Source organism: Atractosteus spatula, chromosome 4, assembly GCF_055471065.1.
Source record: "Atractosteus spatula isolate fAtrSpa1 chromosome 4, fAtrSpa1.hap1, whole genome shotgun sequence".
In the NCBI taxonomy this organism is placed as follows: Eukaryota; Metazoa; Chordata; class Actinopteri; order Semionotiformes; family Lepisosteidae; genus Atractosteus; species Atractosteus spatula.
In genome coordinates this window covers 61,737,781-61,745,705 of record NC_142709.1, presented here as the reverse complement: position 1 = coordinate 61,745,705, position 7,925 = coordinate 61,737,781, and positions in this window count along the sequence as shown.

Genomic DNA, 7,925 nt, shown 5'->3' with positions numbered 1-7,925 from the left:
CCCAGTACGCTCGCCACAGGATGAAAGACCAGAACCCTTTTTAGTCTTGAACAGAGATTACGGGGGAACCTGACGCAAGTATTCAAAATCCTCAAAGGCCACCCAGAGGATTTTTTTCAGAGCCGACAGTCAAACACAACCCAAAGGACACAGGTGGAAACCTCAGGGATGAGACCATTTAAAGCTGGGAACATGAGGCACGTCTTCGCCCAAGGGGGTTGTGTGAGCGTGGAACAGGTCACCCAGCTAGGCTGAAGCCGATGCCCTGGTATTGTGCAAAAACATTCCAGGGTGAGACGCTCGAATTAGCCGCTAGCTACCAAATGGACAATATGGGCCGAGCGGCCGTCTGTTGTTTAAAACCTTTCTTTCTAATGCTCTTCTTTTGCTCAAATCCTGGCGCGCTCTTGAGAATAATAATAAGTCAAATATCGTGTTCCGTATCATATGTATGTCATGGGAAAGAAAAAAAAAGTGCACACCTCCAATTGTGTAACAGAAACTTTTGTGTGCGCGCGTGTGCACGGTTTTTGAAAGACTGTAAGAAAAAGACATTCCTGTCTCCGGGCCCTTTTCCGCACTGACGCGACTTCTCTCCCCACGTTCCCACCCCCGCCCACGTGTCCCCCGCAGACTGCTCGGGCGAGCTGCACGGCGCTTCTTGTACAAGCCCAGACAGGGCGCTGGTTCCAGGTAAAATGCTCCCGGCGCTGGGGATGGGGAGTGGAGGCCTGTAAAGGAGAGTCATCTATTTTTCCAGGTAAACGGGGGCGGGATATCAATACCATATTCAACACGTTGAATGGTATGAGATAATTTGCATGTTAAACTACATAGTAACACCATTAAGTCAATTGTTTATTTTATTTCTTGTTATAAAACGACATAATAGAGTGCTGTGGAGACTGCCCCTGGAATTTAGCTAAGTTTTAAAATTGGAATTAAGGGGGCTTCCGCGGACACTATGTGGAAGTGCGTTTATAACAAGAGAACAGGAGGCACTTCCTTACACAAAGTGTTGTAGGAGTGTGGAACAAGCCACTCGGCCATGCTGTTGAAGCCAATACCCCGTTTCTTTCAAGAAATGGCTGAATGAGCATGGATCCATTAACTAATGCCAAATGGGCTGGATGGGCTGAATTTGTAACTTTTTTAATGTTCTAAAATCTCTTTCAAAGAGCAAACAACAAACTAGGCTTATTTTAGAGTCAACAGGCTTTCCTGTGTAGCAGTGCTCAGTGAGCAAGAGGCTGTTGCATCTCTTCTTCATAAACCAATGTGAACCGTTTCCTACAGTATGTGAGGCTGGCACTTGTTCCAGTTTCTAATAGACTGCATTTTCGCAGAAATGCATCGCACACATCTAGCCATCTAGACACAGCAATCACCTTCTAGACTGTGATAACAGGAAGGGAGGCTTGCTCTCTGTGTCTTCGTGATGCAGTCCTGAAAACCTGTGCTGGGTGAAGTGAGGTGGCCAAGGCCTTTAGACAAAAGTGTCAAAAACCAAGTAGGCTGAGTCTGATAAGGTTGTAAAATATTAAACAGCAACATAAAATCACCCTCCTGCCCTTGAACTGAGCCCTCTGCTTGTGTTACCTGTTTCAGACCTGGGCTACTTTTTTCAAGTTTGTGTTCTTCCCATTTCTTTTTGCTGCTGTATAACATCCAGCACTCATACCGAAGACATAAATAAACATAGGTGAAAATCTAACAGACGCTAGCTGGAGACCAGTGTCTGGACTTGCAGTTTCCTCTGTCTGTTGGGATTTAAGAATAACTTGATGCCTGGACTGTTGAACATTTATTACTTGGTTTTATCATTTTCCCCATAGTTTGAGTAATACCTTCTCATGATTAATAACAGTGATTTTTGTGATTATTGCTTTACTCTGGTTTTAAAGTAATGAGCGTTAAAGAGGCTCATGACGTGTATTCACAGTGATTGCCTCATGTTGTTTCTACCTAAGAATTTCTTTGTCAAGCACATTCATTTTTCTGGAAAGAATATAACCACACTCATGGAAAAAAAAAACTTTTCAGGGAACTCATTGCCAGCTATCCAAGGAGTAAAGCAGAAAAAATCTGCTGAACAGGCAGTTTCATAACACTCCCTTTTTGCTGGCAAAATGTGTCGACACTTTTGTTTGTCAAAACAACAACAGGCAGTGCTACAGAATTTCACACAGTACGATTTGTGACAAACAAGAAAGGCAGGAAAATGTGTATTCAGAACCACGGGGCAAAACAAGAGTTCATGAAGAGCTGGAAATACATGTGGTTTCACTCAAGAATGGAAAGAACATGCTTTAACCAACTTCGGGATCATAGTTCATTGGAAGCATTTAAAAGCTCTTCCAAGGAAATTTGTTGCAGCTCTTTTCCCTAAAGTGAGATGACTAAGGATACAATTTGATGAGCATCCGCAAAAAAGATGGAATTTAATTTTCTGTAGAAATTTTCCTACACCCCCAGGGTCATGCAAAGTGCTTTTTAATTTGTTTTTCTTGTAACTGGTAACTGTAAGGAAAGAGCCTGGTGGTCACAATTTATTGTTGAAGAGATAGATAGGAACCAAGATGACTAAACATGTCATTCTCAGCCTGAGCACTATGTGAATGTCCTTACCAAACCACCTGGACTTACCTGAGAAAATAATGCCATCTCTCCCTCTAACACTTCAGAGACAGACCCTATGACATTTCCTATCAGGCTGTATCTGGATCAAGTCGGTTTTGTTAGCTGGGGTCTTAGTAGCGTGAACAAGAGCTCAGAGGCGAATTGAGCAAGAAAGTAACTCTGCTGGAGCAGGACAAACACTTGTAGGGAACAAGACTTTTCATTTTGTAAAGTTTTTCTCTTTTCCCAGCTTGTCTGTTCATCTTTTGATGTAATCCCCCATTTCTCTACGACAATTAAAGTCCAAACAACTACAGTTAAAACCCAGAACAGGCAGCACTTCTTTACACAAAGGGATGTGGGAGCCTGGAACAAGTTACATAATTAAGTTGTCAAACTCAATATCAATGCATCTTTAAATAAACATCAGTCCTCCGGTGAATTAGCTACCAGACAAACAAAATGGGAAGACGGGCAGAATGGCCTCCTTTTCTTTGCAAACCTACTTATGTTCTTATGCATGCTATTTTGCAAAGAGCAATTCTGAACCTCTACTTCCAGTGCTGTAAAAACACATTTGACAGCAAACGGCTTTATCCCCTTGAGTGAGTGTCATCCCAATATCTGGTTTATGTCAGGGGGTTTCCTGTGAAAGTGAAGGATTCCATATGTTGGTCATATTTTTAAGGCCCCGTGATAAGGACACTCTGAAAGTCTGCTCATGATAGGTTTACATATGGTATTTTTCATTATCAAAGGAGCGTCTGAGAACACTCTTGTTCTGTAAAGATAGCGCACTATGTGTCACAAGACAAGAGGCTCTAAGTGCTGTTTTTAGCAACACATACAAGTAGCAGAAGTAGCAGACTACGGTTGTGGCGATAGCAATTGTGTGCTGTGTGAGCTTCAGATGACTTTGAGGTTTCAAGTTATTATTCTGAAAGTCACCATTTTCCTGTGTCACAGAAATGTAGAGGAACAGTGTGATGTTGTCTTCATGAGAGGGTATTTTCAGTGCAGCCATTCTGTGACGTACTGTATTATTGTCAAAAACAATTGTATGCAAGTTATCTGCCAATTACATAAGCAATTTGTACCTATTGAATTGTTATTTCATGGCGAGAATGAAAACATACTTTAGTAGATAAAGGCATTTTATAAAGCACCAGGATTCAACACGGGACACAAACAGTAGGCTAAAAGAATTCTAATTTGTTTTCAGTACTTGGAAAATTTAAAAAGGAATCGGAAGTAACAGACAGAGCAGAGATTAAATTTACTGGAAGTTTGTAAATATTAGGGTTATAAATAAAGTCTTATATATAAAAAATTGTAAGATAAAAGCTCTTGCTGAAACAGAATATTCAGTAGCATTCATATTATGACCTCTATATAACAAAATGCAATACTTAATAATTAAGGAGCATGCTTTATCCTATTAGGTACTGTCTAGAAATCCTTCACAGTGGACATTACAATATATTCCACTAATTTTCAAAAATGCAGATTTATTCAGGCTATCAGGGTATTCTTATCATATCTCTGTTGACAAGTAGTGTTAAAATGATGTTTGTATGGCCTGCACAAGCTGTCTCAATATATTGTGCTCTCTATATGAGATGCAACAGAAATCTAAGATGATTGATTTAACATGCTAGCTGAGCTGATAAGATGGTAATTCCTTCAATAACTGACAAACAGATTCACACAGTGAACAGCATCAGAACAATTTATGTCACTTCAAGCTGATGTGTGGCCGCTGTGCTCAAGCTGTGGCTCTTCTGGCTCACTGTTTTAGAGGATTTTCAAAGCAACCATATTCACTTTTCTTTTGATGCGTTATTAGCTACATCAGCGTGACAGTTAAGGTCCCACTGCACCCAATTACGTCAAGAGAAATCACTGAAACAACTTTATTATGCAAGTAGCCTACATCATGTGAATTTCCACTGTGCATTAGAGTCCAACTCATCGTCCTTAGATGCAACCTGCTTTTTTCAGCTAGATTGTCCATTTGCATATGGAACTCCATAGGTGAGGAACAGTACATTAACTATTTGATCATGTATCACTTTATCTCCCTTGACCTAAAGTATTCTGTTCTGTTTTTTTTTGTTTTGCAGTTGGATAAATCTGTTTATTTTTTTTTATTTTTTTCATTTTAAAACATGATAATAAACATGCACCATACCCAAGTCTTGTGTACTTTTTTTCTTTCTGTCACTTTGAAGAGAATTCCCTCTGACTAATGTTACGTTCATACACAGAACATCCCTATTTCTACCTCTTTTCTCAATGGGAAGTGTAGTAATTTGTTTTCCCCCTCAGTTTTGAGCAAGACTAGCTTACTCTCCTCGTGTAAATTCTGACAATCGTCTTTTGAGAAGGTTTTCAAAGGGACACCGCGTTTTAAAAAGAATAAAAGAAGTTCCACAATTACATCAGACAACATCCGCCAGTCAGAAAGGAAGGACTTAACCTTGTAGTAAAGGGGAATTCAGAACTGATGAGAATAAACACTGAATGCTTAAAGTTGTCTTCCAAACTATTTTATTTTCTGAATCGCTTATGCTGGGATCATACTGATTCACAAAAGAATGATCGTCTAATAGATCAGATGAATTATTTTAAAATTATAGTAAACGTAAAATATAGCATCATTATTAAATGTGACCTCCCTGAGCATTTATCCAGTTCTGACAGTGCCGAGCCATAGACCTGACTTGTCTCTGGGTAGACTGTTGCTACAGAGGTTCCAACAGCTGCAGCTGGTTGGTAATATAGGCAAATTACTCTCACTGGTGATCAGGACATAATGCTGGACACAACCAGACCTCTTTGTTGCTCTTCATTGTTTTCTTGAAGTCATTCCATTACAATCCTAGCACTGTGTAGTCTTCCACTGTCTTTCAGGTGACACCTCTAGATGGACTTGTAGGGGTGGAAAAACGTTGGCTGTTCTGTTTGTATCGCTGTATCAGTTCCCCCTCGATCTACACCAAAGGTTAGGTGTCACGTGATCTCACTCCCACTGCACCACCGGTTGGTTTGAACAGTGTAACGCTCGCCGCAATATCTCCACACATGTAGTTCCACCCTCCCATCTAACACATCTTATGTTCATATGTAGTTTTCTACCATGTCTGTCAATGGCAAAATGCTGCACTCCAGCATTTTCTGTTTCTGTTGCAGCCTCAGATGTTCTCTTGCCCACAGAAATCAGCAATTTAGTCATGATCTGCCAAGAAGTTGCTCCTGAGCATGCAGGTCGCCTTTGTGCAGGAGGTGAGCTACAATCAGTTGAGTGTTTTTTCATCCAGGACTGTGGTGCAGCAGCCACTGCAATCTGAAAAGAATAATTCAAATGAATCAGATGGATGTGACAGTTCTGGGAGGTGTGCTGATCTTTTGTGGCCAGTCCCTCAAAGATCTGGTTTCCTGGTTTCTCAGGATTAGTTTGCCGATTGTTGAAGTAGAATACCTCATTCGCAGGGAGCTCCTTTCACGTACAGTATAGGCCACCTTCAGTCAGGACCATTCGGTATTGTTCACAGTCATGTGTTTTTCTTTAAATGGCTGTTAATGTAAATCCGTAGTGAAAGGCATTTTTGTTTTTTTAACAACTCAAATATCGAACAGTAAGCGCCTAACATTTTAGCAAATCAATGTGCTCCATATTTTAAATGTAAATAACATCAAATTATGTAAGATATATTGATATAAACCTTGGACTGTTTTGTTCTCATTGTGCACCAGTAAATGTGATGGTAATCAGTGTTGTCATGAGGTAAACTCCATTACAACAAAATCTTAGAAACTTTTTTGCGTGTTGAAATCTACTGCTTCACTAGCAAGGCCATCAGTGTTAGCAGTATTCTGTCAGGAGTATTACAGAGTATTTCTTCAGAGGGGAAGTATACGGCAGTTTCTTCGCTGTAGCAGCAAAGAAAGCACTTGCCTTATCCAAAGCCATCTTGAGAAAAGGGTGGTTTCCATTATGACTGCGAGACGGGCAGATAGATCTCTGACCACAGCTGTGTTTCCCTTCTCTGAAGCATTTGTGGTTTCTCACTAAACATTCTTAAAGGGTCAATAGTAAAACTTTTCCTGTAAGAATAAACGTCACTGTTTTGAAACCTTATCGCATTAAGGATTATTTTCTTCTGAGTTTTAAGTTACGTGTATTTTTTTTTTGCTTCCTTGTCGAACGTCTACTTCAAATGTCAAAGTGGTGTGAAGGGAAATATGCGTCATGGAGGCCTGGCACTGTGGCTGGGGGGGTCAAAGCATCGACCTTTGCTGTTGGCAAGGGATTCAAGCCGGCTGCAGCAAATATTTCATCCTAACCAAGAACATCTCTTGTTCGGGTGAAAGCAGGACCAGGCTGGGCACAGGGATCAGAAGGCTGATGCTCTCAATGGAGGACAGTCTCTAGTGATCATGAATGAGCACAGACTGTGATGGTCACGATGGAGGTTGAGAAAAAGTCTGACTTTATGTTGTTTGACATACTATATATACTGTATACATTGCACATATTCAGCACTCCAAAATTACTACTGAACAACTTTTTGGAAGGTGTTAGACCAATTGCTGGGACCCATTAATTTAGCCTTTGCCATAAGCTATAGTAAGACAGAATAATTGTGACTTGCTTTAACAGCTGTAGCAACTAATTTCCTTCTGCAAGTTTTAAGAACAGGAATAATCACATCTAATGACATCACTAGCACACAAAATGAGGAACCAACTTTTGTCACATATGGAAGGACAGAACAAACACTCACAAACAGCATAAAACAGGACAAACATTCAAAGTGTGAAAGAAACTTCTTTCTGAGCCTGTACATACTGTATATAAGAGCTAGGAAACCCTTTAAGTCTGTCTGGTCTGTGGGGCAGATCCAGCATGCATTGCTGTACTGTTTTGGGACCCAATAAAACTAAATCTGTTCTGCTTTAATGAAGAATTTCCTACAATAGTTGGATATGTGCTACTTGGATCATATATATTGGACTTTTGCTGGGAACATGTCAGTAGTGTAGGAACTTATAAACCAAGGAGATAGCAAAAGGGAGTATTTTGATTCAGCCAAAGGTGAATTTGATCCAAGGTGACGTTTTACAGTTCTTCAAATCCGGACTGGTAATGTTATCAAGGTAACTGGCAAAGTTTAGATGAGTAAAATAGTGACTCGAGGGCAAAAGCTCGTATAGGTACAGTACCAAGACAAATATGAGCAGCACTGTTAAAGAAAAAATACACTGAAACAGGTACTATTGAACGGTTAAAAAGGCCCTCATCA